General features: G+C 33.8%; 2 pseudogenes; both read left to right on the top strand.

Moving 5' to 3' along the window:
* Nucleotides 1-1,002: 1,002 nt before the first annotated feature.
* On the top strand, nucleotides 1,003-4,073 carry LOC138750999 (NADH-ubiquinone oxidoreductase chain 2-like; annotated as a pseudogene).
* Nucleotides 4,074-20,001: 15,928 nt separating this feature from the next.
* On the top strand, nucleotides 20,002-23,072 carry LOC138750998 (NADH-ubiquinone oxidoreductase chain 2-like; annotated as a pseudogene).
* The last annotated feature ends 4,774 nt before the right edge of the window (nucleotides 23,073-27,846 follow it).

Here is a 27,846-nt window from a genome sequence, read left to right as displayed (position 1 = left end):
ACAAAAGAACCAATTATACCATCTTTCTCCTCACAAACACTCTTCCTACTAGCCCCAACCATAGCACTAACACTTGCCCTTTTAATATGAATACCATTACCAATACCACACGCAATCATAAACATCAATTTAGGTTTATTATTTATCCTAGCAATCTCAAGCCTAACAGTATATACAATCCTAGCCTCAGGCTGAGCTTCAAACTCAAAATATGCTCTAATAGGAGCACTACGCGCTGTAGCACAAACCATCTCATATGAAATCACATTAGGCCTAATTCTACTGTCCCTTATTATCATAACAGGAGGCTTTACCCTACATACATTTAATTTAACTCAAGAAAGTACCTGATTAATTCTACCAACCTGACCATTAGCCATAATATGATATATCTCAACATTAGCAGAAACTAACCGAGCTCCTTTCGACCTTACTGAAGGTGAATCAGAACTAGTCTCAGGCTTCAACATTGAATACGCTGCAGGACCATTCGCCTTATTCTTCCTAGCAGAATACTCAAACATTTTAATAATAAATACATTATCAATTATCCTATTTATAGGAACATCATATAATATAATAATACCAGAACTTACCACCTTCAGCCTAATAATCAAGACAGCCCTATTAACCATTCTTTTTCTATGAATCCGAGCCTCATATCCACGATTTCGATATGACCAACTCATACATTTAGTATGAAAAAATTTTTTACCATTAACACTAGCACTTATCATATGACATATTTCATTTCCAATCGCCATAGCAAGCCTACCACCACTAACATAAACAAAAGGAAGAGTGCCTGAACTAAAGGGTTACTTTGATAGAGTAAATCATGAATGTTAAAATCATTCCCCTTCCTAGAGAAATAGGACTTGAACCTATACCTTAGAGATCAAAACCCTAAGTACTTCATTATACTATCCACTAAGTAAAGTCAGCTAAATAAGCTTTTGGGCCCATACCCCAACCATGTTGGTTAAAATCCTTCCTCTACTAATGAATCCATTTATCCTACTAATCCTTATCCTTAGCCTAATCATAGGAACCCTAATAACATTCACAATAACAAATTGATTATTAATCTGAATAGGCCTTGAAATTAATACCATAGCCATCATTCCATTAATAATTTATAAACACCACCCACGAGCAGTAGAAGCCTCCACCAAATACTTCATCACACAAGCCACAGCCTCTGCAATACTCCTATTTGGAGGAACCATCAATGCATGACTGACTGGACAATGAGAACTAACCCAAATAACAAACCAAACAACAACAATATTTATTACATTAGCCCTAGCCCTAAAACTAGGACTAGCACCAATACACTTCTGACTACCAGAAGTAATACAAGGAATTAATTTACCAACAGGTATAATTCTAGCAACATGACAAAAACTTGCACCATTAGCAATCCTATTTCAATTACACCAAACACTCAACCCACATTTATTAACAATTCTTGGATTAACATCAATCGTTGTAGGAGGATGAGGAGGACTAAACCAAACACAACTACGAAAAATCCTAGCCTATTCATCAATCGCACATCTAGGATGGATAATATCTATTTTACACTACATACCTAACCTCATAATATTAAATCTAATTATCTATTTGATTATAACCTCCTCCATATTCTTAATATTAATATATATTAACTCCACAAAAATTGAATCCATCGCACCATCTGGAATAAAAACACAACTAATCACACCAATTTTCCTTACCTCTCTCCTATCATTAGGAGGATTACCTCCCCTATCCGGCTTTATACCAAAATGATTAATTATTGAAGAATTAACTAAACAAAACATAATATTTACAACCACTATCATAACTTTAGCAACATTATTAAGCCTATTCTTCTACTTACGATTATGTTATATAATCACATTAACCATCTCCCCCAACCTAACTTTATCAACATCAACATGACAATCACCTACATCCAAACCAAACACATTACTAACTTTATCCACAATAATATCAATTATACTTCTACCATTAACCCCCATAATATTTATACTAACCCTATAATAAGAAGTTTAGGTTAACAAAACCAAAAGCCTTCAAAGCTTTAAATAAAAGTGAAACCCTCTTAACTTCTGATTTAAGATTTGCAAGACTTTATCTCACATCTTCTGAATGCAACCCAGACACTTTAATTAAGCTAAAACCTTACTAGATAGACAGGCCTCGATCCTATAAATTCTTAGTTAACAGCTAAGCGTTCAATCCTACGAACATCTATCCAGCTTCTCCCGCCGTAAGGGGCAAAGGCGGGAGAAGCCCCGGGAGATCTCTCTCCTTTTCACGATTTGCAATCGTCTGTAAACATTTATACTACAAGACTATTCTGATAAGAAGAGGATTTATACCTCTCTCTACGGAGCTACAATCCGCTGCTTTAAACTCGGCCATCTTACCTGTGGCAATTAATCGCTGATTATTCTCTACAAATCATAAAGATATTGGCACCCTATACTTGATCTTCGGTGCTTGAGCAGGAATAGTGGGAACTGGTTTGAGCCTATTAATTCGAACCGAATTGAGCCAACCAGGTACTTTACTGGGTGATGATCAAATCTATAATGTAATTGTTACTGCTCATGCCTTTGTTATAATCTTTTTTATGGTTATACCAATTATAATTGGTGGATTTGGCAACTGATTAACCCCACTAATAATTGGAGCCCCAGACATAGCTTTTCCACGATTAAATAATATAAGTTTCTGATTACTTCCCCCATCCTTTTTATTACTACTAGCTTCTGCAGGAGTAGAAGCCGGCGCTGGCACCGGCTGAACAGTTTATCCCCCTCTTGCTGGTAATCTCGCCCATGCAGGAGCATCAGTTGATTTAACAATTTTCTCATTACATTTAGCTGGAATTTCATCTATCTTAGCATCCATTAATTTTATTACCACAATTATTAATATAAAATCCCCATCAATTACACAATACCAAACACCCCTTTTCGTATGATCATTACTTGTAACCACAATTCTATTACTCTTATCTTTACCAGTCTTAGCAGCAGGTATTACTATATTATTAACAGACCGAAATCTTAATACAACCTTTTTTGATCCAGCAGGAGGTGGTGATCCAATCTTATATCAACATCTATTCTGATTTTTTGGCCACCCAGAAGTTTACATCTTAATTTTACCAGGATTTGGTATAATCTCACACGTAGTCGCTTACTATTCCGGAAAAAAAGAACCATTCGGTTATATAGGAATAGTTTGAGCAATAATAGCAATTGGACTACTTGGTTTTATTGTATGAGCCCATCATATATTTACCGCTGGAATAGACGTTGATACCCGTGCCTACTTTACTTCAGCCACCATAATCATTGCCATTCCCACTGGAGTTAAAGTATTTAGCTGATTAGCAACACTCCATGGAGGATCTATTAAATGAGAAACACCCCTTCTATGAGCATTAGGATTTATCTTCCTATTTACTATTGGTGGTTTAACAGGAATTGTTCTAGCTAATTCATCACTTGATATTGTTTTACATGATACATACTATGTTGTAGCACACTTTCATTACGTCCTATCAATAGGAGCGGTATTTGCAATTATAGCAGGATTCATTCACTGATTCCCCCTAATTTCCGGGTATACACTCAATTCAACCTGAACTAAAATACAATTTCTAGTAATATTTATTGGAGTAAACCTAACATTTTTCCCACAACATTTTCTTGGTTTAGCCGGAATACCACGTCGCTACTCAGATTATCCAGATGCTTATACCCTCTGAAATGTTGTATCATCCATCGGCTCAATAATTTCCCTAGTTGCCGTAATTATACTCCTATACATTTTATGAGAAGCATTCGCCTCAAAACGTGAAGTATTAACTATTGATTTACCACATACAAATGTAGAATGACTTCACGGCTGTCCACCACCTAATCATACCTTTGAAGAACCACCATTTGTTCAAATCCAACGTCCTATGTATTAATACAAGAAAGGAAGGAATTGAACCCCCATATATTGGTTTCAAGCCAATCACATCACCACTCTGTCACTTTCTTCAAGATTTTAGTATAATAGTAACACATTACCTTGTCAAGGTAAAACTGTGGGTTAAAACCCCACAAATCTTATAATGGCACACCCTTCACAATTAGGATTCCAAGACGCAGCATCTCCAGTAATAGAAGAACTCCTCCACTTCCACGACCACACATTAATAATCGTTTTCTTAATTAGCTCACTCGTTCTCTATATTATTTTAGCAATAGTATCTACCAAACTTACTAATAAATACATTTTAGACTCACAAGAAATTGAAATTGTATGAACAATTTTACCAGCAGTTATCCTAATCTTAATTGCCCTACCATCATTACGAATTTTATACTTAATAGACGAAATTAATGATCCACATATTACAATTAAAGCCCTAGGACATCAATGATATTGAAGCTACGAATATACAGATTATGAAAATTTAGAATTTGACTCATACATAATCCAAACAGAAGACCTTAACCCAGGTCAGTTCCGCCTCCTAGAAACGGATCACCGAATAGTAGTACCAATAGAATCCCCAATCCGAATACTCATCACTGCCGAAGATGTTTTACACTCATGAGCAGTACCCGCACTAGGAATTAAAATAGATGCAGTACCAGGACGTTTAAATCAAACTGCCTTCATTATTTCACGACCAGGTATTTTCTACGGACAATGTTCAGAAATCTGTGGCGCTAACCATACTTTCATACCAATTGTAGTTGAATCAGTCCCACTTGAACATTTCGAAAACTGATCTTCATTAATACTAGAAGAATCTTCATTAAGAAGCTAAAATAGGATTATAGCATTAGCCTTTTAAGCTAAATAATGGTGACCTCCTACCACCCTTAATGATATGCCACAATTAAACCCAAATCCATGGTTCTTAATCTTCTTATTTTCATGACTATTTTTCCTAACAATTATAACACAAAAAGTAATAAATCACCTATTTATTAAGTATCCTAAGCTTGAAAATACAAAAAAACCTAAACCAAAATCTTGATACTGACCATGACCCTAACCTTTTTTAACCAATTCTTAAGCCCCTCATTAATAGGAATTCCACTAATTGCCCTAGCAATTATAATTCCATGAATAACATTATTAAATTCATCAAATCGTTGAATTAATAACCGACTTATGACCTTACAAGAATGATTTATTAACCGATTTACATATCAATTAATACAACCTATTAATTTAAATGGACATAAATGAGCTATAATCCTTATAGCATTAATATTATTCTTAATTACAATAAATTTATTAGGACTTCTTCCATATACATTTACCCCAACAACACAACTATCATTAAATATAGCATTCGCTATCCCTTTATGATTAACCACAGTTCTAATTGGACTATTAAATCAACCAACCTCTTCACTAGCCCATTTACTTCCAGAAGGAACACCAACCTTACTAGTACCAATTCTAATTTTCATTGAAACAATTAGTTTATTTATCCGACCACTAGCACTAGGAGTCCGACTAACTGCAAACTTAACAGCTGGGCACCTGCTCATACAATTAATTGCAACTGCAGCATTCACATTGATTAATGTAATACCAACAGTAGCTTTACTAACATCACTAATTTTGTTCTTATTAACTATACTAGAAGTAGCCGTAGCAATAATCCAAGCTTACGTATTTGTACTCTTATTAAGCCTTTATTTACAAGAAAACATTTAATGGCACACCAAGCACATCCATATCATATAGTAGATCAAAGCCCATGACCATTAACAGGAGCTATAGCCGCATTACTAATAACATCTGGCCTAGCTATCTGATTTCACTTTCATAAACCATTATTATTAATTCTAGGATTTATCCTAATAATCTTAACCATAATCCAATGATGACGAGACGTAATCCGAGAAGGAACCTTCCAAGGCCACCACACCATACCAGTACAAAAAGGACTCCGCTATGGAATAATCCTATTTATTTTATCAGAAGTATTCTTCTTCCTAGGTTTCTTCTGAGCCTTTTATCACTCAAGCCTAGCACCAACTCCAGAATTAGGAGGATGTTGACCACCTACAGGCATTTATCCATTAAATCCATTTGACGTACCACTTTTAAATACTGCAGTTCTATTAGCATCAGGAGTAACAGTAACATGAGCTCACCATAGCATTATAGAAGGCAACCGAAAAGAAACAATTCAAGCCCTTACCTTAACCATCCTATTAGGTTTTTATTTTACCGCTCTTCAAGCAATAGAATACTACGAAGCTCCATTCTCCATCGCTGATGGTATTTATGGTACAACATTCTTTGTAGCCACAGGATTTCATGGCTTACATGTAATCATTGGTTCTACATTCCTAATAATTTGCCTTTTACGACAAATCCAATTCCACTTCACATCAAAACATCACTTCGGCTTTGAAGCCGCAGCATGATACTGACATTTCGTTGATGTAGTATGATTATTCCTTTACGTATCAATTTATTGATGAGGTTCATAACTTTTCTAGTATAAAGACTAGTACAAATGATTTCCAATCATTTAATCTTGGTTAAAATCCAAGGAAAAGTAATGAATCTCATCATATTTATTATCACTATAACGGCCCTCATTTCCCTAATTTTAGCTATTATCTCATTCCTTCTTCCAATACTAAAACCAAACAATGAAAAATTATCCCCATTTGAATGTGGCTTCGACCCATTAGGAAATGCACGCTTACCCTTTTCAATCCGATTCTTCCTTATCGCCATTCTATTCATATTATTTGACCTAGAAATTGCTCTACTTCTACCATTACCATGAGCAGATCAACTAAATAATCCCATTCTTACTATTATATGAACAACAATTATTATTATTTTACTTACCTTAGGATTAATTTATGAATGACTACAAGGAGGCTTAGAATGAGCAGAATAGATATTTAGTCTAATACCTAAGACACTCAATTTCGACTTGACAAATTATAGTGAAATCCTATAAATATCTTATGACACCCATCCATTTTATCCTTACTATAACATTTATAATCAGCCTAACAGGACTCACACTAAACCGATCACATTTACTATCAGCCCTTATTTGTTTGGAAGGTATAATATTATCGCTATATATCTCAATTGCTCTATGATCAATAATAATAAACTCATCAACATGATCACTCTCTCCAATAATTCTATTAACATTTTCAGCCTGTGAAGCTAGCTCAGGACTAGCTCTACTAGTAGCCTCAACCCGAACTCACGGATCAGATCAACTAAAAAACTTAAATCTACTACAATGTTAAAAATCCTTGTACCTACAATCATAATAATTCCAACCACATTCTTTATTAACAAAAAATGATTATGAACTATCTCCACTACCTATAGTTTTATAATCGCTACACTAAGTCTACTTTGACTTAAATGAAATAATGAAACCGCCTGACATTTCTCAAATAATTTCTTAGCCATCGACCCATTATCAATACCACTTTTAACAATAACCTGCTGACTCTTACCACTAATAATTTTAGCAAGCCAAAATCACCTAACAAAAGAACCCTTTACCCGCCAACGCACCTATATCACATTACTAATTTCCTTACAAATCTTTTTAATCATAACATTTAGTGCGACCGAACTAATTCTATTCTATATTATATTTGAAGCCACCTTAATCCCAACCATAATTATCATTACACGATGAGGAAACCAAACTGAACGATTAAACGCAGGTATCTACTTCCTATTTTATACACTCATTGGTTCTTTACCATTACTAATTGCCCTACTTATCCTACATAATGATTTAAATACTCTTTCAATATTTATATTACAAAACATACCATATAATTTAAAACCATCCTGATCAAACAAATTCTGATGACTAGCATGCATAATCGCCTTCCTAGTAAAAATACCCCTTTATGGAGTACATTTATGATTGCCAAAAGCCCACGTAGAAGCACCAATTGCAGGCTCAATAATTCTAGCAGCCATCCTATTAAAATTAGGAGGCTATGGAATAATACGGATTATCATTATATTAAACCCATTAACCAAAGAAATAATATACCCATTCCTTATCTTAGCCATCTGAGGAGTCATCATGACCAGTTCTATTTGTTTACGACAAACAGACTTAAAATCACTAATCGCATATTCATCAGTCAGCCATATAGGCTTAGTAGCAGCAGCAATCCTAATCCAAACACCATGAAGTTTCGCAGGAGCAATTACACTAATAATTGCCCACGGCCTTATCTCCTCAGCATTATTCTGCCTCTCTAACACCAACTATGAACGAACCCATACCCGAATCATAATTCTTACCCGTGGATTACAAATCATATTACCATTAATAGCAACCTCATGATTTTTAATTAACCTAGCTAACCTAGCCTTACCACCTAGCTTAAACTTAATAGGAGAATTATTTATTATTACCTCATTAATCAAATGATCAAACTGAACAATCATATTAACAGGAACCGGAGTATTATTAACAGCATCATATTCACTTTATATATTTCTAATAACACAACGTGGCCCTTTACCACAACATTTAACATTTATTAACCCAACATATACACGCGAACATCTACTAATTTATTTACACTTATTACCTTCCATATTAATCATTTTAAAACCAGAAATTATTATAGGATGAACATTCTGTAATTATAGTTTAAAAAAAACATTAGATTGTGGTTCTAAAAATAAAAGTGAAAATCTTTTTAATAACCAAGAGAGGTCCGGGACAAAAAGAACTGCTAACTCTTTTATCCATGGTTCAAATCCATGGCTCACTTAAACTTTTGAAAGATAATAGTAATCTATTGGTCTTAGGAATCAAAAACTCTTGGTGCAAATCCTAGCAAAAGTCATGAACCTTATTATAATAAACATAACATTCCTAACTATTATCTCACTCATATATCCAATTATTACATGTACTCTAATACCCAAACCCAACAATAATTGATCATATACAACAAAAATAGCTGTAAAAACCTCATTTTACATCAGCCTCATCCCATTACTAATTTTTCTAGACCAAGGACTAGAATCCGTCACAACCAATTGAAATTGAATTAATATTGGACCCCTAGATGTCAACTTAAGCTTTAAATTCGATATATACTCAATTATTTTCATACCAGTAGCCCTATATGTTACATGATCCATCTTTGAATTCTCATTATGATACATAAAATCAGACCCAAACCTAAACCAATTCTTAAAATACTTAATACTTTTTCTAATTACTATAATTATTCTAATTACAGCAAATAACCTATTTCAACTTTTCATTGGCTGGGAAGGAGTAGGCATTATATCCTTTTTATTAATTGGTTGATGATTTAGTCGAACAGACGCCAACACTGCCGCCTTACAAGCAGTAATCTATAACCGTATTGGAGATATTGGATTAATCTTCAGCATAACATGACTAGCAATTAATATAAATACATGAGAAATACAACAACTATTTTTTCTATCTAAAAATATAGACTTGACTATTCCATTACTAGGACTCGTCTTAGCTGCTACAGGGAAATCAGCACAATTTGGCTTACATCCTTGATTACCAGCAGCAATAGAAGGCCCAACACCAGTCTCTGCCCTACTACATTCAAGCACAATAGTTGTAGCAGGTATTTTTTTACTCATCCGATTAAATCCTCTAATTAATAATAACCAAATAATCTTAACAACCTGCCTATGTCTAGGCGCACTAACAACACTATTCACAGCCATATGCGCCCTAACCCAAAATGATATTAAAAAAATTATTGCTTTCTCTACATCAAGTCAATTAGGACTCATAATAGTTACTATTGGACTTAATCAACCTCAACTAGCCTTCCTACATATCTGTACCCATGCTTTCTTCAAAGCCATACTCTTCCTATGCTCAGGTTCCATAATTCATTCACTAAATGATGAACAAGATATCCGAAAAATAGGAGGAATACATAAAACCTTACCAATTACCTCCTCAGCCCTAACAATTGGATCACTAGCATTAACAGGCATACCCTTCTTATCAGGCTTCTTTTCAAAAGACACAATTATCGAAACAATAAACATATCATATCTCAACGCCTGAGCCCTAACCCTTACCCTCATAGCCACCTCTTTCACAGCCATTTATAGTCTACGACTAATTTTCCTCTCCTCTATAATATTTCCACGCTTCATAACACTTATACCAATCAATGAAAATGATATTATACTTACAAAATCCATTAAACGATTAGCTTATGGCAGCATAACTGCTGGCTTCATTATCATAAATAATATAAATCCAACAAAAACCCAAATCATAACCATACCCACCATCACTAAAATAGCAGCCTTATTAGTCTCAATTTTAGGATTACTCCTAGCAATAGAACTCATAAATATAAAAAAAATAGAATTAACACTTAACAAACAACCTTATAAATTCTCCAATATATTAGGATATTACCCACCAATTATACACCGCCTATTATCAAAAATTAATTTAACATGAGCACAAAACATCTCAACCCATGTAATAGACCTATCATGATATGAAAAAATTGGACCAAAAAGCCCACTTATTCAACAAATCCCAATAATTAAAATCATTAACGAACCACAACAAGGTTATATTAAAACATACCTAATAATCTTTATCCTAACAATTATAATAATTACTATTATATTTTATACCACACGAAGACTTCCCCAAGATAAACCACGAGTTAATTCCAATACAACAAATAAAGTTAATAATAATATTCACCCACCCAAAATCAATATATATCCACCATAAAAATAAAGTATACTTACACCAGTAAAATCACCACGAACTATATCCAAAACATGAACTTCCTCACTAAACCAACCAAAATCCCAATCACTAATTAAACCTTTACCACTAAAATAAACTAAAATTACATAAAATATTAAATAAACCATAACAGACCAATCAATCCATGTTTCTGGATAAGGCTCAGCTGCGAGCGCAGCTGAGTAAGCAAAAACTACCAACATGCCACCTAAATAAATTAAAAATAAAACTAAACTTAAAAAAGAACTACCAAAAATAACTAATAAACCACAACCAAAACCAGAAGAAATAACTAAACCCAAAGCAGCATAATAAGGAGATGGATTTGACGCCACCGCTATAAAACCAAAAATAAAACTTGCAATCACTACTAAAATTAAATAAGTCATATTAATCTTCACCTAGATTTTAACTAAGACCAATAATCTGAAAAACTATCGTTGTAATTCAACTATAAAGACTAATGACAATAATTAATCGAAAAAATCACCCATTATTAAAAATCATTAATAACGTATTAATTGATCTCCCCGCCCCCATTAACATCTCCTCCTGATGAAATTTTGGATCCTTACTAGGGCTATGTCTTATTTTACAAATCATAACAGGCCTATTCTTAGCAATACATTATACCCCAGACATCTCATCCGCATTCTCATCAATTGCCCATATTACCCGTGACGTAAACTATGGTTGAATAATTCGAAATATTCACGCTAACAGTGCCTCAATATTCTTCATCTGCATCTACTTACACACAGCCCGAGGATTTTATTACGGCTCATACCTAAATAAAGAAACATGAAATATTGGAGTAATACTATTAATATTACTCATAGCTACAGCCTTCATAGGTTATATCCTACCATGAGGACAAATATCTTTCTGAGGAGCTACAGTAATTACTAATCTCCTCTCTGCACTCCCATATATTGGAAATATATTAGTACAATGAGTCTGAGGTGGCTTTTCAGTAGATAACGCTACACTTACCCGATTCTTCGCATTCCACTTTATACTTCCATTTATTATAGCCGCAATAACTATAGTCCATATCTTATTCCTTCACGAAAAAGGATCAAACAACCCAACAGGACTAAATTCAGATATAGACAAAATCCCATTCCACCCTTACTATTCCTATAAAGATATATTAGGCTTCCTCATACTAATTCTTATAATTGTTACCCTAGCCCTATTTTCACCTAATTTTCTAAGTGATACAGAAAACTTTATCCCAGCCAACCCACTCGTAACTCCAACCCACATTAAACCAGAATGATATTTTTTATTTGCATATACAATTCTACGATCAATTCCTAATAAATTAGGGGGGGTACTAGCCCTAATCTTTTCAATCACCATCCTTATATTAATCCCGATAATACATACCTCAAAACAACGAAGCATAACATTCCGACCCCTCACCCAACTCATATTCTGATTACTAGTATCAAATACTATTATCTTAACATGAATCGGAGGACAACCAGTTGAACAACCATATATCATAATTGGCCAACTATCATCTATATTATACTTCATCCTATTCCTAATTATTATACCTATTACCGGATGACTAGAAAACAAAATACTAAAATTATAACCGTCCAGGTAGCCTAATTTAAAGGCATTGGTCTTGTAAACCAAAGACTGAAAGTGAAAATCTTTCCCAAGACTTACTCTCAATTTATTATAATAACACACCTAAAACTTCATTAATACAAAACATCATCAATTGATACGGAAAAACTCGTACCAATTGATGATTTACGTCACCCCCCACGACCATCTAATAACCTTTTTTCAAGGGAAAAAAGATCCAAACTCCTATCCAAAACCAAAATCTTAATTAAAATACCCCCTGAAAAAACGTAATATCTTATTAAAATCTTACCCTAATATTTAGAGTGTCGGGGGAAGAGAAGTAAATCCTAACCTTTAATAAAACACTACCCATTATTCAAAACATATCTCATAGTAAAGAACTATAAACTCAAAACAAACTATAAAATAAGCACCCATCAATAATAGACTTCAAAACATTTATATCGGTTTTTAAAAGAAACCTAAACAACCAAACCTTTAAAACCCAACCAAAACAAGATCAACCCATTAAACCCACCATTACTACTAATACTATAACATATCAGTATAATTCCTTTTCTCATAGGACAACCAACCGAATAACCACATATTAAAATTGTTCTCACCTATACTATTCTTCATCCCATTCCTAACTATTACACATTACCGAATGAAAAACAAATTATAACCGTCCAAATACCTAACACAAAGACTAATATTAAACCAAAAACAGACCTACTCTCAATTTATTATAATAACACACCTAAAACTTCATTAATACAAAACATCATCAATTGATACGGAAAAACTCGTACCAATTGATGATTTACGTCACCCCCCACGACCATCTAATAACCTTTTTTCAAGGGAAAAAAGATCCAAACTCCTATCCAAAACCAAAATCTTAATTAAAATACCCCCTGAAAAAACGTAATATCTTATTAAAATCTTACCCTAATATTTAGAGTGTCGGGGGAAGAGAAGTAAATCCTAACCTTTAATAAAACACTACCCATTATTCAAAACATATCTCATAGTAAAGAACTATAAACTCAAAACAAACTATAAAATAAGCACCCATCAATAATAGACTTCAAAACATTTATATCGGTTTTTAAAAGAAACCTAAACAACCAAACCTTTAAAACCCAACCAAAACAAGATCAACCCATTAAACCCACCATTACTACTAATACTATAACATATCAGTATAATTCCTTTTCTCATAGGACAACCAACCGAATAACCACATATTAAAATTGTTCTCACCTATACTATTCTTCATCCCATTCCTAACTATTACACATTACCGAATGAAAAACAAATTATAACCGTCCAAATACCTAACACAAAGACTAATATTAAACCAAAAACAGACCTACTCTCAATTTATTATAATAACACACCTAAAACTTCATTAATACAAAACATCATCAATTGATACGGAAAAACTCGTACCAATTGATGATTTACGTCACCCCCCACGACCATCTAATAACCTTTTTTCAAGGGAAAAAAGATCCAAACTCCTATCCAAAACCAAAATCTTAATTAAAATACCCCCTGAAAAAACGTAATATCTTATTAAAATCTTACCCTAATATTTAGAGTGTCGGGGGAAGAGAAGTAAATCCTAACCTTTAATAAAACACTACCCATTATTCAAAACATATCTCATAGTAAAGAACTATAAACTCAAAACAAACTATAAAATAAGCACCCATCAATAATAGACTTCAAAACATTTATATCGGTTTTTAAAAGAAACCTAAACAACCAAACCTTTAAAACCCAACCAAAACAAGATCAACCCATTAAACCCACCATTACTACTAATACTATAACATATCAGTATAATTCCTTTTCTCATAGGACAACCAACCGAATAACCACATATTAAAATTGTTCTCACCTATACTATTCTTCATCCCATTCCTAACTATTACACATTACCGAATGAAAAACAAATTATAACCGTCCAAATACCTAACACAAAGACTAATATTAAACCAAAAACAGACCTACTCTCAATTTATTATAATAACACACCTAAAACTTCATTAATACAAAACATCATCAATTGATACGGAAAAACTCGTACCAATTGATGATTTACGTCACCCCCCACGACCATCTAATAACCTTTTTCAGGGGGAAAAGATTTAAACTCCTATCCTTGACACCCAAAGCCAAAATTTTAATTAAAATACCCCCTGAAAAAACGTAATATCTTATTAAAATCTTACCCTAATATTTAGAGTGTCGGGGGAAGAGAAGTAAATCCTAACCTTTAATAAAACACTACCCATTATTCAAAACATATCTCATAGTAAAGAACTATAAAACTCAAAACAAACTATAAAATAAGCACCCATCAATAATAGACTTCAAAACATTATCGGTTTTAAAAGAAACCTAAACAACAAAACCCCAACCAAAACAAGACCGACTCATTGGGCCCTAATATTACTGCTAATACTACAATATATCAGTATGATTACAGCCAAAACACAAATTTTCCATTTTCCAGTCAGATCACACATTATGAAATTAGACATATATACATACTATGCTTAATAATCATTAATAGATTTTCCCCATCTTCATTACATACTATGTTTAATAATCATTAACAGATTTTCCCCATCTTCATTACATAATAACCTTAGACCTCATAATTATGATTTTCCAATATTTCATTACTTAAATTTATCACAATTACCTCATTATACTATTTACCATTAGATTAATACATACTATTTTAACTAATATAATCAGTATTTAACCAACGTTTAATGAGGGTTGGTAAGAAATCAACAATACCCTAATATAGATACCTTTGCACGGTTTGTGGTACGGTAATAGATTAATCCCCTATAATTGCTCAAATATTGGCATTTGGCACCCTTGTAAGGTATTACTCTCTTGTCGTATCAGGACTCCATCTCCACTAGTTCCCTTAATTGTCATTCTACTCTTAATCGTCTCAAGATTTCTAGCCCTCCCAGTCTTTTTTGGGGGGAATGAAGCAATAACAAACCCTCGAGGGTTGGTAACGACTCACTCAATTAAACTTGTGTTATCCTCGACATATCATGATTTAACCATTACTTATTAATTCATGGTTAATGATTGTCAAGTAAACTAAGAATGTACATCATAGGACAATAATTATAATTATATGAGATATTTAGGATGAATAAATCAACATGAATTTAAGAAAGAATTATTATTAATAATCATATTAATTCATCATATAATTTTTAATTAATGTTAAGAGCATTCATTTCTTTACCACATGGAAAGATTTATTGGACATAAATATATTATATAGGTGCCCCTGGTCTTAGAAACGAAAACGAAAAAAAAAAAAAAGAATAAAACATTTTTTTGGAAAAACCCCCCCTCCCCCCAATATACATGGTTATCCTCGAAAAACCCCTAAAACGAGGGCCGATGTATACTTTTGGGTTTAATGACAAAGTGTAAAATGCGTCATTGTATATAGTGTTACACATGCATGCTAGTGTAGCTTAATTTTAAAGCATGGCACTGAAGATGCTAAGATAAAATTTTAAAAACTTTCACAAGCACTGCAGTTTTGGTCCTAGACTCAGTATTAATTTTAACTCAATTTATACATGCAAGTTTCAGCAATCCAGTGAATACGCCCTAAACAGACTATTATTTGTTTAGATGCTGGTATCAGGCACATATATTGTATCATAGCCCATGACACCTCGCTCAGCCACACCCCCAAGGGTACTCAGCAGTAATAAATATTATATAATAAGCGAAAGCTTGAATTAGTTACAGTTATAAGGGTTGGTAAATCTCGTGCCAGCCACCGCGGTTATACGAGTAACCCATATTAATACTTTACGGCGTAAAGGGTGATTAAAAATTCTCAATTCATTCTAAAGTTAAGACTTTAATAAAGCTGTTATACGCACTTATAAATAAAAAAAATCATCAACGAAAGTGACTTTAACAAATTTGATACTTTGACCTCACGACAATTAAAACCCAAACTAGGATTAGATACCCTACTATGTTTAATTATAAATAAATAAGTATTTACTAACCTATTCGCCTGAGAACTATAAGCGCTAGCTTAAAACCCAAAGGACTTGGCGGTTCTTCAGATCCACCTAGAGGAGCCTGTTCTATAACCGATAATCCACGTTAAACCTCACCACTCCTTGCCTTTACCGCCTATATACCGCCGTCATCAGCTCACCCTATGAAGGAACAACAGTAAGCAAAATGAATAATATATTCAATACGTCAGGTCGAGGTGTAGCGAATGGAGTGGAAAGAAATGGGCTACATTTTCTATAAAGAAAAAACGGACAATAAATGAAAAATACTTAATAAGGTGGATTTAGCAGTAAAGATAAATAAGCACATTATCCTGAAGACGGCTCTGAAGAGTGCACACACCGCCCGTCACTCTCCTCAAACTTAAATCTAAACTTAAATAAAAAAAGAAAAAATATAAGAGGAGGCAAGTCGTAACATGGTAAGTGTACTGGAAAGTGCACTTGGAATAACCAAAATATAGCTAAAAATCAAAGCATCTCCCTTACACCGAGAAGATACTCGTGCAATCCGAGCTATTTTGAACCTTAAAACTAGCCTATTCACCATTAAAACTTTAACAATATTTAAATATTAAACTAAAACTTCTAACCTTTAACTAAAACATTTTAAATCTTTTCAGTATAGGCGATAGAACCAAAAATTAGAGCCATAGAAAAAGTACCGCAAGGGAAAGTTGAAAGAGAAATGAAATAATCTTAAAGTAATAAAAAGTAAAGATTAAACCTTGTACCTTTCGCATCATGATTTAGCCAGAATAAATAGGCAAAAAGACTTTTAGTTTATCCTCCCGAAACTATACGAGCTACTTCGGAGCAGCAAATAGTGCAAACCCTTCTCTGTTGCAAAAGAGTGGGAAGACTCCCAAGTAGAGGCAACAAACCTACCGAGTTTAGTGATAGCTGGTTACCCAAAAAAAGAACCTTAGTTCTGCATTAACTATTCATTAAATCATATAAGAAAAATCTTAAAAGACCTAATGTAATAATTAATAGTTATTTAAAAGAGGTACACCTCTTTTGAACAAAGAAACAACTTTATTAGGAGAATAAAGATCACATTAATAAAATTTAAATTAAATCAGTGGGCCTAAAAGCAGCCACCTGTCAAGCAAGCGTCACAGCTCCAAACTATTAACAAAATAAAATACTGATAATTAATCTAAATCCCCTTAATAATATTGGGTTATTTTATATTCAATAAAAGAAATTATGCTAAAATGAGTAATAAGAGGAATTAAACCTCTCCTAACACTAGTGTACACCAGACAGAATTAAATCACTGGTAATTAACCGCCACCAACTAGAGGTAATTATAAAATTAATAAATAACTAGAAATTCATATTATAAAATAAACGTTAATCCTACACCGGTGTGTTATATAGGAAAGATTAAAAGAAAATAAAGGAACTCGGCAAACACCTAACTCCGCCTGTTTACCAAAAACATCGCCTCTTGTGTTATAAATATAAGAGGTCCCGCCTGCCCTGTGAAACATTTAACGGCCGCGGTACCCTGACCGTGCAAAGGTAGCGTAATCACTTGTCTTTTAATTGAAGACCCGTATGAAAGGCATAACGAGAGTTTATCTGTCTCTATTTTCCAATCAATGAAATTAATCTCCACGTGCAGAAGCGAGGATATAACTATAAGACGAGAAGACCCTATGGAGCTTAAAATAATTAAATTAATAAGTAACCCACTAATATCCATGGACTTAATAAATAACTTAATATAATTTAACATTTTTGGTTGGGGCGACCAAGGGGTACAAAAAAACCCCCTAATCGATTAAGTATTCAATACTTAAAAAATAGAATTACCATTCTAATTTACAGAACATCTGACGACACATGACCCAAGACCTATTCTTGATCAATGAACCAAGTTACCCTAGGGATAACAGCGCAATCTTTTCTAAGAGTCCATATCGACGAAAAGGTTTACGACCTCGATGTTGGATCAGGACATCCTAATGGTGCAACCGCTATTAAGGGTTCGTTTGTTCAACGATTAATAGTCCTACGTGATCTGAGTTCAGACCGGAGCAATCCAGGTCAGTTTCTATCTATAATAATATTTTCCCCAGTACGAAAGGACCGAGAAAATGAAGCCAATGCTTAAAGCATGCTTCCCTTCCACTTATTGAAAAAAACTCAAATAAGTAATAAAGATTATATATTAATCAAAAATAATGATTAGTTAGGGTGGCAGAGACTGGTAATTGCAAAGGACCTAAGCTCCTTCATCCAGAGGTTCAAATCCTCTTCCTAACTATGTTAAACTACGTATTTATCCACATTATTAATCCATTAATATACATTATCCCAGTACTTTTAGCTACAGCCTTCTTAACACTACTAGAACGAAAAGTATTAGGCTATATACAACTACGTAAAGGACCTAACATCATTGGACCTTATGGCATTTTACAACCCATTGCAGACGGCCTAAAATTATTTACAAAAGAACCAATTATACCATCTTTCTCCTCACAAACACTCTTCCTACTAGCCCCAACCATAGCACTAACACTTGCCCTTTTAATATGAATACCATTACCAATACCACACGCAATCATAAACATCAATTTAGGTTTATTATTTATCCTAGCAATCTCAAGCCTAACAGTATATACAATCCTAGCCTCAGGCTGAGCTTCAAACTCAAAATATGCTCTAATAGGAGCACTACGCGCTGTAGCACAAACCATCTCATATGAAATCACATTAGGCCTAATTCTACTGTCCCTTATTATCATAACAGGAGGCTTTACCCTACATACATTTAATTTAACTCAAGAAAGTACCTGATTAATTCTACCAACCTGACCATTAGCCATAATATGATATATCTCAACATTAGCAGAAACTAACCGAGCTCCTTTCGACCTTACTGAAGGTGAATCAGAACTAGTCTCAGGCTTCAACATTGAATACGCTGCAGGACCATTCGCCTTATTCTTCCTAGCAGAATACTCAAACATTTTAATAATAAATACATTATCAATTATCCTATTTATAGGAACATCATATAATATAATAATACCAGAACTTACCACCTTCAGCCTAATAATCAAGACAGCCCTATTAACCATTCTTTTTCTATGAATCCGAGCCTCATATCCACGATTTCGATATGACCAACTCATACATTTAGTATGAAAAAATTTTTTACCATTAACACTAGCACTTATCATATGACATATTTCATTTCCAATCGCCATAGCAAGCCTACCACCACTAACATAAACAAAAGGAAGAGTGCCTGAACTAAAGGGTTACTTTGATAGAGTAAATCATGAATGTTAAAATCATTCCCCTTCCTAGAGAAATAGGACTTGAACCTATACCTTAGAGATCAAAACCCTAAGTACTTCATTATACTATCCACTAAGTAAAGTCAGCTAAATAAGCTTTTGGGCCCATACCCCAACCATGTTGGTTAAAATCCTTCCTCTACTAATGAATCCATTTATCCTACTAATCCTTATCCTTAGCCTAATCATAGGAACCCTAATAACATTCACAATAACAAATTGATTATTAATCTGAATAGGCCTTGAAATTAATACCATAGCCATCATTCCATTAATAATTTATAAACACCACCCACGAGCAGTAGAAGCCTCCACCAAATACTTCATCACACAAGCCACAGCCTCTGCAATACTCCTATTTGGAGGAACCATCAATGCATGACTGACTGGACAATGAGAACTAACCCAAATAACAAACCAAACAACAACAATATTTATTACATTAGCCCTAGCCCTAAAACTAGGACTAGCACCAATACACTTCTGACTACCAGAAGTAATACAAGGAATTAATTTACCAACAGGTATAATTCTAGCAACATGACAAAAACTTGCACCATTAGCAATCCTATTTCAATTACACCAAACACTCAACCCACATTTATTAACAATTCTTGGATTAACATCAATCGTTGTAGGAGGATGAGGAGGACTAAACCAAACACAACTACGAAAAATCCTAGCCTATTCATCAATCGCACATCTAGGATGGATAATATCTATTTTACACTACATACCTAACCTCATAATATTAAATCTAATTATCTATTTGATTATAACCTCCTCCATATTCTTAATATTAATATATATTAACTCCACAAAAATTGAATCCATCGCACCATCTGGAATAAAAACACAACTAATCACACCAATTTTCCTTACCTCTCTCCTATCATTAGGAGGATTACCTCCCCTATCCGGCTTTATACCAAAATGATTAATTATTGAAGAATTAACTAAACAAAACATAATATTTACAACCACTATCATAACTTTAGCAACATTATTAAGCCTATTCTTCTACTTACGATTATGTTATATAATCACATTAACCATCTCCCCCAACCTAACTTTATCAACATCAACATGACAATCACCTACATCCAAACCAAACACATTACTAACTTTATCCACAATAATATCAATTATACTTCTACCATTAACCCCCATAATATTTATACTAACCCTATAATAAGAAGTTTAGGTTAACAAAACCAAAAGCCTTCAAAGCTTTAAATAAAAGTGAAACCCTCTTAACTTCTGATTTAAGATTTGCAAGACTTTATCTCACATCTTCTGAATGCAACCCAGACACTTTAATTAAGCTAAAACCTTACTAGATAGACAGGCCTCGATCCTATAAATTCTTAGTTAACAGCTAAGCGTTCAATCCTACGAACATCTATCCAGCTTCTCCCGCCGTAAGGGGCAAAGGCGGGAGAAGCCCCGGGAGATCTCTCTCCTTTTCACGATTTGCAATCGTCTGTAAACATTTATACTACAAGACTATTCTGATAAGAAGAGGATTTATACCTCTCTCTACGGAGCTACAATCCGCTGCTTTAAACTCGGCCATCTTACCTGTGGCAATTAATCGCTGATTATTCTCTACAAATCATAAAGATATTGGCACCCTATACTTGATCTTCGGTGCTTGAGCAGGAATAGTGGGAACTGGTTTGAGCCTATTAATTCGAACCGAATTGAGCCAACCAGGTACTTTACTGGGTGATGATCAAATCTATAATGTAATTGTTACTGCTCATGCCTTTGTTATAATCTTTTTTATGGTTATACCAATTATAATTGGTGGATTTGGCAACTGATTAACCCCACTAATAATTGGAGCCCCAGACATAGCTTTTCCACGATTAAATAATATAAGTTTCTGATTACTTCCCCCATCCTTTTTATTACTACTAGCTTCTGCAGGAGTAGAAGCCGGCGCTGGCACCGGCTGAACAGTTTATCCCCCTCTTGCTGGTAATCTCGCCCATGCAGGAGCATCAGTTGATTTAACAATTTTCTCATTACATTTAGCTGGAATTTCATCTATCTTAGCATCCATTAATTTTATTACCACAATTATTAATATAAAATCCCCATCAATTACACAATACCAAACACCCCTTTTCGTATGATCATTACTTGTAACCACAATTCTATTACTCTTATCTTTACCAGTCTTAGCAGCAGGTATTACTATATTATTAACAGACCGAAATCTTAATACAACCTTTTTTGATCCAGCAGGAGGTGGTGATCCAATCTTATATCAACATCTATTCTGATTTTTTGGCCACCCAGAAGTTTACATCTTAATTTTACCAGGATTTGGTATAATCTCACACGTAGTCGCTTACTATTCCGGAAAAAAAGAACCATTCGGTTATATAGGAATAGTTTGAGCAATAATAGCAATTGGACTACTTGGTTTTATTGTATGAGCCCATCATATATTTACCGCTGGAATAGACGTTGATACCCGTGCCTACTTTACTTCAGCCACCATAATCATTGCCATTCCCACTGGAGTTAAAGTATTTAGCTGATTAGCAACACTCCATGGAGGATCTATTAAATGAGAAACACCCCTTCTATGAGCATTAGGATTTATCTTCCTATTTACTATTGGTGGTTTAACAGGAATTGTTCTAGCTAATTCATCACTTGATATTGTTTTACATGATACATACTATGTTGTAGCACACTTTCATTACGTCCTATCAATAGGAGCGGTATTTGCAATTATAGCAGGATTCATTCACTGATTCCCCCTAATTTCCGGGTATACACTCAATTCAACCTGAACTAAAATACAATTTCTAGTAATATTTATTGGAGTAAACCTAACATTTTTCCCACAACATTTTCTTGGTTTAGCCGGAATACCACGTCGCTACTCAGATTATCCAGATGCTTATACCCTCTGAAATGTTGTATCATCCATCGGCTCAATAATTTCCCTAGTTGCCGTAATTATACTCCTATACATTTTATGAGAAGCATTCGCCTCAAAACGTGAAGTATTAACTATTGATTTACCACATACAAATGTAGAATGACTTCACGGCTGTCCACCACCTAATCATACCTTTGAAGAACCACCATTTGTTCAAATCCAACGTCCTATGTATTAATACAAGAAAGGAAGGAATTGAACCCCCATATATTGGTTTCAAGCCAATCACATCACCACTCTGTCACTTTCTTCAAGATTTTAGTATAATAGTAACACATTACCTTGTCAAGGTAAAACTGTGGGTTAAAACCCCACAAATCTTATAATGGCACACCCTTCACAATTAGGATTCCAAGACGCAGCATCTCCAGTAATAGAAGAACTCCTCCACTTCCACGACCACACATTAATAATCGTTTTCTTAATTAGCTCACTCGTTCTCTATATTATTTTAGCAATAGTATCTACCAAACTTACTAATAAATACATTTTAGACTCACAAGAAATTGAAATTGTATGAACAATTTTACCAGCAGTTATCCTAATCTTAATTGCCCTACCATCATTACGAATTTTATACTTAATAGACGAAATTAATGATCCACATATTACAATTAAAGCCCTAGGACATCAATGATATTGAAGCTACGAATATACAGATTATGAAAATTTAGAATTTGACTCATACATAATCCAAACAGAAGACCTTAACCCAGGTCAGTTCCGCCTCCTAGAAACGGATCACCGAATAGTAGTACCAATAGAATCCCCAATCCGAATACTCATCACTGCCGAAGATGTTTTACACTCATGAGCAGTACCCGCACTAGGAATTAAAATAGATGCAGTACCAGGACGTTTAAATCAAACTGCCTTCATTATTTCACGACCAGGTATTTTCTACGGACAATGTTCAGAAATCTGTGGCGCTAACCATACTTTCATACCAATTGTAGTTGAATCAGTCCCACTTGAACATTTCGAAAACTGATCTTCATTAATACTAGAAGAATCTTCATTAAGAAGCTAAAATAGGATTATAGCATTAGCCTTTTAAGCTAAATAATGGTGACCTCCTACCACCCTTAATGATATGCCACAATTAAACCCAAATCCATGGTTCTTAATCTTCTTATTTTCATGACTATTTTTCCTAACAATTATAACACAAAAAGTAATAAATCACCTATTTATTAAGTATCCTAAGCTTGAAAATACAAAAAAACCTAAACCAAAATCTTGATACTGACCATGACCCTAACCTTTTTTAACCAATTCTTAAGCCCCTCATTAATAGGAATTCCACTAATTGCCCTAGCAATTATAATTCCATGAATAACATTATTAAATTCATCAAATCGTTGAATTAATAACCGACTTATGACCTTACAAGAATGATTTATTAACCGATTTACATATCAATTAATACAACCTATTAATTTAAATGGACATAAATGAGCTATAATCCTTATAGCATTAATATTATTCTTAATTACAATAAATTTATTAGGACTTCTTCCATATACATTTACCCCAACAACACAACTATCATTAAATATAGCATTCGCTATCCCTTTATGATTAACCACAGTTCTAATTGGACTATTAAATCAACCAACCTCTTCACTAGCCCATTTACTTCCAGAAGGAACACCAACCTTACTAGTACCAATTCTAATTTTCATTGAAACAATTAGTTTATTTATCCGACCACTAGCACTAGGAGTCCGACTAACTGCAAACTTAACAGCTGGGCACCTGCTCATACAATTAATTGCAACTGCAGCATTCACATTGATTAATGTAATACCAACAGTAGCTTTACTAACATCACTAATTTTGTTCTTATTAACTATACTAGAAGTAGCCGTAGCAATAATCCAAGCTTACGTATTTGTACTCTTATTAAGCCTTTATTTACAAGAAAACATTTAATGGCACACCAAGCACATCCATATCATATAGTAGATCAAAGCCCATGACCATTAACAGGAGCTATAGCCGCATTACTAATAACATCTGGCCTAGCTATCTGATTTCACTTTCATAAACCATTATTATTAATTCTAGGATTTATCCTAATAATCTTAACCATAATCCAATGATGACGAGACGTAATCCGAGAAGGAACCTTCCAAGGCCACCACACCATACCAGTACAAAAAGGACTCCGCTATGGAATAATCCTATTTATTTTATCAGAAGTATTCTTCTTCCTAGGTTTCTTCTGAGCCTTTTATCACTCAAGCCTAGCACCAACTCCAGAATTAGGAGGATGTTGACCACCTACAGGCATTTATCCATTAAATCCATTTGACGTACCACTTTTAAATACTGCAGTTCTATTAGCATCAGGAGTAACAGTAACATGAGCTCACCATAGCATTATAGAAGGCAACCGAAAAGAAACAATTCAAGCCCTTACCTTAACCATCCTATTAGGTTTTTATTTTACCGCTCTTCAAGCAATAGAATACTACGAAGCTCCATTCTCCATCGCTGATGGTATTTATGGTACAACATTCTTTGTAGCCACAGGATTTCATGGCTTACATGTAATCATTGGTTCTACATTCCTAATAATTTGCCTTTTACGACAAATCCAATTCCACTTCACATCAAAACATCACTTCGGCTTTGAAGCCGCAGCATGATACTGACATTTCGTTGATGTAGTATGATTATTCCTTTACGTATCAATTTATTGATGAGGTTCATAACTTTTCTAGTATAAAGACTAGTACAAATGATTTCCAATCATTTAATCTTGGTTAAAATCCAAGGAAAAGTAATGAATCTCATCATATTTATTATCACTATAACGGCCCTCATTTCCCTAATTTTAGCTATTATCTCATTCCTTCTTCCAATACTAAAACCAAACAATGAAAAATTATCCCCATTTGAATGTGGCTTCGACCCATTAGGAAATGCACGCTTACCCTTTTCAATCCGATTCTTCCTTATCGCCATTCTATTCATATTATTTGACCTAGAAATTGCTCTACTTCTACCATTACCATGAGCAGATCAACTAAATAATCCCATTCTTACTATTATATGAACAACAATTATTATTATTTTACTTACCTTAGGATTAATTTATGAATGACTACAAGGAGGCTTAGAATGAGCAGAATAGATATTTAGTCTAATACCTAAGACACTCAATTTCGACTTGACAAATTATAGTGAAATCCTATAAATATCTTATGACACCCATCCATTTTATCCTTACTATAACATTTATAATCAGCCTAACAGGACTCACACTAAACCGATCACATTTACTATCAGCCCTTATTTGTTTGGAAGGTATAATATTATCGCTATATATCTCAATTGCTCTATGATCAATAATAATAAACTCATCAACATGATCACTCTCTCCAATAATTCTATTAACATTTTCAGCCTGTGAAGCTAGCTCAGGACTAGCTCTACTAGTAGCCTCAACCCGAACTCACGGATCAGATCAACTAAAAAACTTAAATCTACTACAATGTTAAAAATCCTTGTACCTACAATCATAATAATTCCAACCACATTCTTTATTAACAAAAAATGATTATGAACTATCTCCACTACCTATAGTTTTATAATCGCTACACTAAGTCTACTTTGACTTAAATGAAATAATGAAACCGCCTGACATTTCTCAAATAATTTCTTAGCCATCGACCCATTATCAATACCACTTTTAACAATAACCTGCTGACTCTTACCACTAATAATTTTAGCAAGCCAAAATCACCTAACAAAAGAACCCTTTACCCGCCAACGCACCTATATCACATTACTAATTTCCTTACAAATCTTTTTAATCATAACATTTAGTGCGACCGAACTAATTCTATTCTATATTATATTTGAAGCCACCTTAATCCCAACCATAATTATCATTACACGATGAGGAAACCAAACTGAACGATTAAACGCAGGTATCTACTTCCTATTTTATACACTCATTGGTTCTTTACCATTACTAATTGCCCTACTTATCCTACATAATGATTTAAATACTCTTTCAATATTTATATTACAAAACATACCATATAATTTAAAACCATCCTGATCAAACAAATTCTGATGACTAGCATGCATAATCGCCTTCCTAGTAAAAATACCCCTTTATGGAGTACATTTATGATTGCCAAAAGCCCACGTAGAAGCACCAATTGCAGGCTCAATAATTCTAGCAGCCATCCTATTAAAATTAGGAGGCTATGGAATAATACGGATTATCATTATATTAAACCCATTAACCAAAGAAATAATATACCCATTCCTTATCTTAGCCATCTGAGGAGTCATCATGACCAGTTCTATTTGTTTACGACAAACAGACTTAAAATCACTAATCGCATATTCATCAGTCAGCCATATAGGCTTAGTAGCAGCAGCAATCCTAATCCAAACACCATGAAGTTTCGCAGGAGCAATTACACTAATAATTGCCCACGGCCTTATCTCCTCAGCATTATTCTGCCTCTCTAACACCAACTATGAACGAACCCATACCCGAATCATAATTCTTACCCGTGGATTACAAATCATATTACCATTAATAGCAACCTCATGATTTTTAATTAACCTAGCTAACCTAGCCTTACCACCTAGCTTAAACTTAATAGGAGAATTATTTATTATTACCTCATTAATCAAATGATCAAACTGAACAATCATATTAACAGGAACCGGAGTATTATTAACAGCATCATATTCACTTTATATATTTCTAATAACACAACGTGGCCCTTTACCACAACATTTAACATTTATTAACCCAACATATACACGCGAACATCTACTAATTTATTTACACTTATTACCTTCCATATTAATCATTTTAAAACCAGAAATTATTATAGGATGAACATTCTGTAATTATAGTTTAAAAAAAACATTAGATTGTGGTTCTAAAAATAAAAGTGAAAATCTTTTTAATAACCAAGAGAGGTCCGGGACAAAAAGAACTGCTAACTCTTTTATCCATGGTTCAAATCCATGGCTCACTTAAACTTTTGA

The sequence above is a fragment of the Narcine bancroftii genome, unplaced genomic scaffold (genome assembly GCF_036971445.1).
Source record: "Narcine bancroftii isolate sNarBan1 unplaced genomic scaffold, sNarBan1.hap1 Scaffold_57, whole genome shotgun sequence".
In the NCBI taxonomy this organism is placed as follows: domain Eukaryota; kingdom Metazoa; phylum Chordata; class Chondrichthyes; order Torpediniformes; family Narcinidae; genus Narcine; species Narcine bancroftii.
This window is presented reverse-complemented; position numbering and strand designations above follow the sequence as displayed.